Source organism: Heliconius melpomene, chromosome 6 (assembly GCF_056956725.1).
Source record: "Heliconius melpomene rosina isolate 202511_hmr_F chromosome 6, ASM5695672v1, whole genome shotgun sequence".
NCBI lineage: Eukaryota > Metazoa > Arthropoda > Insecta > Lepidoptera > Nymphalidae > Heliconius > Heliconius melpomene.
The window spans coordinates 7830289-7840586 of record NC_140394.1 but is presented as its reverse complement, the minus strand read 5'-3'; positions in this window follow the sequence as shown (position 1 = coordinate 7840586).

Here is a 10298-nt window from a genome sequence, read left to right as displayed (position 1 = left end):
CATTTTATCGTTTCGTAGAACCCAACAGCAAGTAATCCGAGTACTAAGAAACGAACAAAAACTATACGCACAGCATATTTAGTAATGCTCTTACCCCTATCAGCACTAGCCTCGGAATTAACCAACACAAACCTGGCCGACCTTTTGTCATGGACATTTTTAATAATAAAAATAGCTATGTAGAATTAGAGGCGTTCATAATTATAGGGGCTTATGAATTATTCCTAATATGTACAGTCATGCGAATATTACTGCGTACAGTTTTGTTCAATTATAAAAAACGTGCCATCGAAAAAGAGAAGCTATTTTATGCCAATCTGCCTTTATCTGATGTATTTTAGTATTTTTTTAAGCTTCATTCATGTATTCCGCACACAGCAGGGTAGGCAGAGAGAACCTAGTGTTAAGACACTCCGTTCTCCACTTTCTGCCGAATTCTGGAAGCATTGCGTGTTGAGTGGCTTGTATTTTTAAAAATGTAAAACATTAAGATAAATATATAAATAATAAAAAAATAGTATACAAACATGACTTCCTATTTATCTATACACCTTTGTTAAACTAGCTCATAATAACTTCCGGTTTTTGAACACCATTTATATCATAATTTCTTTAAATACATATCAATTGCAATATTAAATTACCGAAAAACAATTGACTATTACTATTAATAGCAATAATAAGTAATAATTTAACATAAACAGTATTTAGGTAACAGAAGAGAGGTATAATTGAAAATGCGTAGTACGGCTACGACACGGCTCAGGGCCGCGCAAGGCTTCTCGTCGGTCAAGTGCGTCTACCTGCCTTGTTTAGAGATATAGGTAGTTAGTCTACAGGAAAAACATTAGCGCCTTATCAAGTATAAAAGGTATCGATTTTATATTGCAGTAAACAATGTACTTTATAATTTGTTATATAACTTTTTGTAGAAGCTTTAATGAGAGTAAGAAAATAATTTAAATCATATTTAATTCTTAATCCCTTTAACATGTTTCGGTTAAAGGAAAATTGCCAAGTAAGAAAATAGTGATTTGCTTTGCTGAAAAAGATTAAATTTTTATGATGAAAGGAACATTCGCTTGATAGATAAATATATATTTTAAATTAATATTTTATAATATACTAATCCCAGCCATATTGTAATATTTATGTTATCTATGTCTTATTTCCTTGTCAAAAATAGAAGTACAGTTAACACGCATGATAAATCTTATATTTTATCATGAAAGATGCTGTGGATAACATAGAATAAGTCTAGACGATAATAGATAAAAAATAAATGTTGAAAATCTGTTTTATGCCTTACTCACAAAAAATTTTAACCTAAAATAATTGCTCTAACTTTTATAATAAGCATAAGCATAATTAAACTATTTTAGAAATTATTATTTGTGTTTGCAACGTAATATAATTTTTGATCTTTTTAAATTTGTCTAACACAATTACTCAAAATACCAGATTTCAATCTATCTAAGTAAACGTCGATGTTGTTAGACCGTTGAATGTAAACCATTGCTGAAGATGCCTATGGAAGCACGAATATATTTGTTACCTTCAATCAATATTTAACAACTGTTATACCACCTTATCCATATTACCTTCTAAGAATCATAAGTAGTTAGTAAGTAGGCCGAGGGAACCTGGGTGTTAAGAGTGTTCGCCATAAGCCAGTAAGTTCCCCATTTTCCCAAGAATCATATAATAACAAATAAGTAATTCACGCTTCGTATACAACATTAAAACATATGACATGTGCAATAAATTTCGTCTCTCATTAGACGGCATTTGCATTTGTATGCAAAACGACTGCCGGCGCGTCCTTTGAGATCGGTTTCGACATACACTGAATCCAACAATCAATGTCCTCAAGTCGCGCGAAATGTAAATAAATCATTCCAAATACACGCGTCGCTAAGTATGCGCTTAATTCTAGCTTATTTTTATTGAGCGAGGCCATCGTAGAGCAGAAGTACAAGGATGTGACTGTAACGCGACGGTTATGGGTGCGATCCCAACTCGGGGGAACGAATTATAATTTAATAATTCATTTCTTCGCTCTGTCACCAAGGTAAAAGCCTGGCGTTGACTGGCGCCACTTAAAACGAAATGAGTCGAATAATTCGGTGGAAAGTGGGGAACGGAGTGTCTTAACACTACGCTCCCTGCAGCATTTAGAAGCTATTTTTTTTTTTTTTTGAGAGACATGCTATGAAGAGGAGATCAAGTAAGTTGTTTGTTGATTCACATACTAAAATTGCAAACCAGTTTATATTGTACAATTATAAACATTATAATATATTTTTTATATACGGCAGTTATGAATTTTATATTTCTATACATATATTATATTTCATTTTCATATTTCGCACATTTTTCAAATATTTAAAACAAAACACAAATAAAAAAACTATTGTAGAAGATTAAAAAACAAACTAATTTCGAAATTGTGTCTTAAGCACACACTCTAATTAACTATAACTTCTTGTATTTCTATAACTTCTTATAACAATTAAATCAAATAGCCAAATAGAAATCCTTAGACCGATTATCCAAACAAGTTACCTCAATCATTAACACCATTGCTGTCAATATTACCTGTTACTTTATGTAAAGGTGTAAAGAAATTGGTAATAAATATGCCACGTAATCGGAGGGTCGCTGTCGCCACGACCGGAATAATAAAACCTTAAAGGAAACAAACAGTACGGACCTCGACCTCTTTGCAGATTACAACATAAAATTCCTCCATATGATAATAATGGCGGTGGCTTAAGTATTTTAATTTAGGCTTTTCATAATACATTTTGTTTATATTTACAGGGAAAAATGTAAATTAAATTATTTATACATTTATATTTGAATCGCAAAGAAATAAATAAAAGAAAGTATATAGTGAAAAATAAAAATAAATTTTCTTATAAATATTCCGATATCTTTGTAACTAAATAACCTTTGAAAACTAGCATTTTTGGAAGAAATAAAAGGCTGTTTATTATTTATTTTATTTTCTTATTTTATACATTTACTAGCGACCCCCTTGCGGCTTCGCCCGCTTTTACTACTGGATTATTCATATAATGTATGTTTGCAAAGCACTTAAGATAGTGTGAAAATTAATTTAACTCTAATGCAACCCGCATTTTCGTAGTTTCAATAAGAATTTTCCAATTGTTTTACACAGCAAGGATTTTTTAGTAGGTACCGTAATTTTAAATCTGTGCTACTAATCTTTTCAAGTACTTATTAAAATATTTTTAAATGACTATTTTTAGATAGTTAAATGTCTATTTTTAAACGGAGGAAATTATAAACAAAAGCCTACCTACTAATAACTACTACAAAAAATATGAAACCAAATATATCGCGCTGAAATAATACATTCAACTCCAATTATCCAATACGTGCAAACGCATCTAACACTTCGTTGCTATAGAGGCAGGCGGGTTTTTTTTCGAGCTTGTGGTTAATGCTGAAGAGGGTATTCTGTCCCTGATGAAAAGCAAGCACTATGTGGCTGCCTGTGAGGAAAATTAAATAGAATGCATTGGCCGGGAATCGAACCCGGGCCCGCGTGGCAGTCGAGCATTCTACCACTGAACCACCGATGACTGCTCATGACGCGCTTGTATAAGCAAAACGTCGCGGGGCGGCAAGGATGTTTTGATATTGTAACAACTTCTAAAGTACTTATTAAAATGAAAAAACAGTAAAAGAAAGTTTTGATCTACATTAAATGGCCAACGTAACTAATATACTTATTTATATGCTGAGAGTAAGGGATAAGTAAAACTTGAGTCGGCACAGCTGATGTATCAACGGCGGGATGTGTCAACAATTAAATGCGTTTTTCTCTAATACTATTCGCAATTTCGAAATAGTGTAAAAAGCAAATTTTATCTTCGTTTAACGTAGAAAATTAATAAAGTATTTTAAAGGATAAGGATTGATACCATTATGGAAAAATATCCCTCACAATAAAAAATATATTGAAATTACTATTTTTAGACAGAGATATGATCACTACACGTTATTCTTAAAAGATAAAAATATGCTCTCGCGGACTTTTTTGTAGATCTTATTAAGAGGAACAATACTCCAGTACATTATTTTCATGTAGTACTTACCATTAAAGCAGCGCATGCGCGAAAGTGTCTCAACGGGTAGGACTTTAGACACATTTATCGTATTTATGTTAATTTACATAAGAATGTACAAATAATAAACTATATATAAACCTTCCCTGAAAAATACTCGACCTAATGGTGAAAACTGCATAAAAATCCGTTGGGTGGTTTAGAAGAAGAAGAGTTAGAAAGTTCAGACAGACACGAAAAGCGACTTTGTTTTATAAAATATAGGATAGGATATTGTAAAATATAAGGAATAACGGTTACCATATAACATCCAAGGCCTGTGTGGTTCTATGTGACATCGAAACTGCGATGCTTTTAAATTTAGGTTTGGTGCGAACCCATCAAGACCATAATTGGCCTTGTAAAGAATAATTGCTTATTGTCTCTATTAACTTCCACAACGTTACAAGTTAACTACCGTTTGTTTGTTGCTTTACTTGTATTTAATACAATAACACATGAAATTTTTATTGATGGTAATAACATTTTTCCTTTATTTTTGTTTAAATTCTTTAGTTTAAAATTAATATAGTTTTTTTTATATCTCAATACTATTAAAATAAAGTTACTGAAATTAATTTTATCTTTGTGCTTTTCATGTTTAATTTAAAGTAATTTATATGGTTTTTTCTTCCTGAAGAAATAGCAGGTATATGAACAACGGATTTTTTTGTTTACATTGGTTAGTGCTGTGGTTTAATTTGAAAAATGAAAAACTTTTAGCTCATTTAAAAATTTAAACTTAACACGTTCACTGCGATATCGGGTTGATTCTATTTATTTCGAGATCGCATGGTGGTGCCTACCACGGCAAGCTGAAATTAATATCAAAAATTTTTCTAAGTCAAATTATATGATACTTCCTGTAGACTTAAAATTATGAAATTAGGCATAAAGTGAGCATTTACAATACAAATAAAAAAGAACACAAGAACAAATAAAAATCCAAATTAAAAACTTATATCTATTTGTAGTTTATTTTATACAAAAACAATGAAAACGCCCGCACATTTAAATTTTATCAATTTTTATTTGTATTTCCTAATTTGTATTGACTAAATCCTGAAATTCGTACGGAACCATCAGTAAGCGAATACGATTCGCCTTGACCTTTTTTTAATGTATGTTTTATCACTATCGATTTTTTATCATTCTCAACACTAAAATTGTATCGAAACCATTTGGCGGATTTACCTGCGATTTCAGTCATTTATATATATATATATATTCGTCAATATATTGGTATAAAATAATGTCACATAAATATTATATATATGTAACGTAAAGTGTCTGTAAACAGATAGAACGGGTGTTTTCGACCCAGGAACGCACTGGGAATAAGTACTTCGGATATAGTAGACCCCATGCCGCATTTTAGTCGTTAAGTTTGGCTAACGCATTGAAAGAAAAACGTGTTAATACCCTAAGTGGAAGGAGAGTATAGACTAATTTGTTCTTTTTCTTCTATGTTGGAAAATTACGAAAGATAATTAAAATATTTGCTATTAAAAAAACTTGCAAAATTGCTGTTTACTTAACTTAACGCAAGGTACAATACATTTACATAATATTAAAAAAATCACGCTTTTGATAGAATAGTAGGGCAGGGTACGAAGCTAGCGAACTTAGTATTAAAACATTCCGTTCCCTACTTTCTACCGAATTTTCGAGACATTAAGTGTTGAGTGGTGGAACTTAACGCCGCGATTTACATATTACACACAAAAAAAATTAATAAATAATCATTCATTTCCCCGAGTGAGAATCGAACCAACGTCCGTCTCGTTTATAGTCACACCCTTGTGAACGGAACATGAAGACATATAAACATTTTTTTATAGACATTTGTATCCAGATTAAAGCCAGCTGGCGTGTTAATATCAATTACTTAATAATTTCTACACTGTCTGTAATGCGACACTCGCGTCGTATACGGAAGGATATCAAGAACAACATCGACGAACATTCCACGTAAATGGTGGTATAATACATATTTTCAAGTAGCTAGTTATACTTCCTTTGGGAAGAAAGTGTTTCCGTATTCTATTTATGATGTTCTTTATTTTTTATAAAAAGGCATATAATATAATATGTATGTATATAATACTTTAGTTTTACTTTTTCAAATAATAAGGTCTTTGCCTTGGTATTAGAACGAAAAAATGAAAATATTAATGAATAATGATTAATTCCAACGAGTGGATATTGAACGCCCTTTAATTTCTTTTTACATATTATTGTATACTATTGCTAAATCTCGATTATTTATTTCTTCGTTCGTTCGTGTCTAAAATTTTTTAACCAGGATGAATTTAACATTACAAATCAACAGGTAGAATCCGAAATGAAATTGGCATTGAAACTAAGAGGAAAGTATACGGAAATAAAATACATTGATATTTTCGTATTCTATCCCATATTCGTATGAACTTCCTTTGTACTCGCATATGTTACGAGTTGCACTTTATCAAACCGTATTGAAGATTGTTTAGGAAAAAAATATTAAAGAATTCACTGAGTCACGGATGGTTTGGACGTGGCAGTAAAATATATGAGCTTCTTCCTATTATTTTTCTGGGTTCCACATAAAAAGTATAAGCTATTAACAACAGAGACTTGATAAATAAATTACTATTATATTAAAATTTACATAAAAATATTAAACTTTTAAGATTTTATAAAAAAAAATAAGTTCCAATTATTATTCAAGAGTTAAAGAGTGTGATTATTGACCAACTTCTTCTTATATAGTTTTATAATAATTAATTACATTTTATATATTTATTTAGATTCACGATTCATTGCTTTTCGTAATTTTCTCTTTTCTTATAATTCAATGCATTACCATTTAAGTTAAAACCACATGCATTTATTTAACCCAACAACTCTATTACTTCCTATAAAATAAGATCAGATAATAGCAGTTTTTGTATTATATGTACCTAATACAGTTTTTTATTATCATTATCAGTAAAATAATACCATTCCTGAAATGGAAACACCCGCCAGAGCACCTTGTCTTGTACTTACATAAATTTATCTTTCATTACGTAAACGAGTAGAAGGTGTATGACGTAGGCACATGTTATAGTTTAGCCGTGTCTGATGAAGCCCCGCGACCTATCGATCCTATTAACACACGCTTAGTTACTTTTTAAGTCGTCTATCAATAACACAATATACATATAAAAATAGATGTAAATATTAACAGAAACATAAAACATATGAAACCGTCGTGGCGCAGGGGAACAAAAGGGAAAGGGGAACCCAGGGGAACATATTTTTATTTCTTCATTTATTGACTTCAGCTACTCAACCCGCAATGCCTCTAGACATCGGCGGAAAATGGGAAACTGAGTGTCTTAACACTAGGTTCCCTCTGCTTATCCTGCTGTGTTCGGGATACATCGTGACGATGTTTATTTGTGCATAAAACATTAATCTGAAATCATCATCTTGCCATATAACTTCAGTTAAGTTTTTTACAAGCTATAAGTATGCATAGATATATTAAAGTTACTAAAATAATCAATTTTTGATAAGAATCCATACAAAACAGGAAACACATTATAATTCCACATTTTACATCTCATATCAAATAATGTCATATTGTTCTAACATGGATAGAGTCTTGTTTGTTTGATTTAGCAAGAACAAATTAAATTTGTTTCTTTGAAAACAATCACGTTACCAAAGAACCAACACAGGGACGGCATCTTAGAACTTTATTTACCGATTTTACAACTATGTTTTGACGCAGTTATAAATAGCGAATGTTATTGGATTTCACAAGTTGCGATAGTGCATCAAGAAGCTGTTTGTGAAGCTATTATGTTTATTAAAGGCGACATGTATCTAGACGTATCCGGTCTTTATGCATCATTTTACGTCAAAGGTGGTACTGGTGGTACTTTATAACTATTATAATCTTATTATTATGTAAGTGAATCATCACTTACGTTTAAATAACAAGTTCGAAATCTGTCATTTTATCTGATTTAGGAAAAAACTAACAAGAAAAGCAAGCATAGGTACTTTTTTGTTCCGATTCAGTATATATAAATAATATGACATTAATAAGCATTTCCTAAAAAAATATTAGTGACAATGCTACGTGGATTTTCCAAATAAGATATACCTGGAACGAGTTAACACAGGACAGACAGGTAGACAAGCTTATCGTATAGAATAATTCCAGTCATAAATACATTACCCTCCTTTGCGTTAGGCAGTTGGATAAAAATGACTCAAAAGAACAAGAGAAAATAAATAGAGTGAGTTTGTGTCAGTAATTTTAGATGATTTGAAAGATGACGAATACGTTGAAAACGTCTTTCAAATCTATGTATCCAGGCACTGATTGTACTATGAAAATTTTCAGATATTTTTTAAGAATAAACAAAACATAATCTTAATATTGAGGAACTTATAACGCGGCTGATAAGAACTCTCTCTGTTATCACTGTAGTCGAGATGTCGCCTGACAGCGGTTGATTGATTGGCGAGGCCGCCTCCGAGGAGCTATGGAATTGTTCACATTCGAGACCAAGGTTACGGAGACCGTGAAAATATCAAATTAAGAGTTCAAGATAGCTTAATCTATAAGGAAATTATAAATATATTAAATCAGTACTTCTGAAGTTTCGAGTTGCAATTTAGAAATAATATATGGTTAATTTTAAACATAGCGTTATATAGAGTGGCTCTACTTCTATTTCTTATGGACGTCGACGCTTACCAACAAGTAAAAAAATCTTACCCTTTTCTTTATTTAGTTTATATTGAAAAAAACGTCTACCGTCGGAGATATAAATAATCTGTGATAAAATTTGAAATTGATGAATGGATGAGTTTGCGGTGTAATAGCGAAATTAAAGATTCTATACTAAGGTTGACTATAATATATGGCTTCTCATAAACAATATAGGTACTGTAGATACCTGTACCTTTTTTATTTACGTAGATACGTGGTACGTTTATAGGTAGATCATATTTAAATAATAAATTTAAATATAACGTAGAACAAACAAAATTGCACCAAAAATAACATTTGGGTAAAATAATTATCATTTGAGACAAATATCTTTTGAAATGCGAATTTGAATTTTATGTTTCCTAATCAATCAGGAGTAAGTATTCCTTTTCACGTCTTAATTATATAACGAGACAAAGGCATTTAAATGAGTCTACGGAGACAGTGTTTTTGTCTTGTCACGAGGGGTGGCTGTAGGTAGTTGATTCGTGTCGAATGCAGCCTTGTAGACTATCAACTATTGTAATTAATACAATTCAAATTTAAACAATGCTTCTCCATGCAAATAGCGCCGTGTAATTTATAAATGGTAAATAACATGAGTAACACTGAAAAGCGGTAGTTGCAAGAAGGCTTTCTGTAAGACTTTATTGTTTATCCGTACACGCATTTCTACTAAATTTAGTTATAAATATCGTATTAAAATAATAATGTTTACCATATTTTCATTTAATAGGCCATTCTTAAGAGGATGTGTGTATTTGTAATAATTAATTGAATACTTACGTATTAATCTGTGTAGTAATCCGTTGATATAACTTAGTATAAACATAACAGCGTCCATAAGTTTGAGGATTACACATCTTACACTATTTTAGATGATTAATTATGTTTATTAAAAAGTCACAAATCATTGTATTAAATAAAATAAGGAAAAAATATAAAACAATACATATAAACTGACATATTGATGAGGTTTATCTGTGACTACAAAATGTTTGACAATCGATAAAAACCTTCTTGTCTTAAAATGAACCATTACCGTACAACCTCCTTCGTGAGTTCTCCATTCAACGTGACACTGGCGAAGTGATTTTGTGCTCAACTGGCACGCTCGGAACGCCATAATAGAAAGAACAGAACAGAAATGAACCATAATTTGGACGGTTATGTTTGGTTTGTAGATAATGTGTATTGATGTAGTCATCAATATTTTAAACAATGAAAAACATTAAATTCATTATATTTAATAATAAGGTTTTCTGAAATTTGAATTCGCTTTTATTATTAAATAGTAAAAAGACAGTAATCTAACATGACGTTATATGTAACAAAATAACAAGATTATTCAAATATGCTGATATGTATATCGTCTGTCAAAATTGATTAAATCTCGATATGTAACTTTA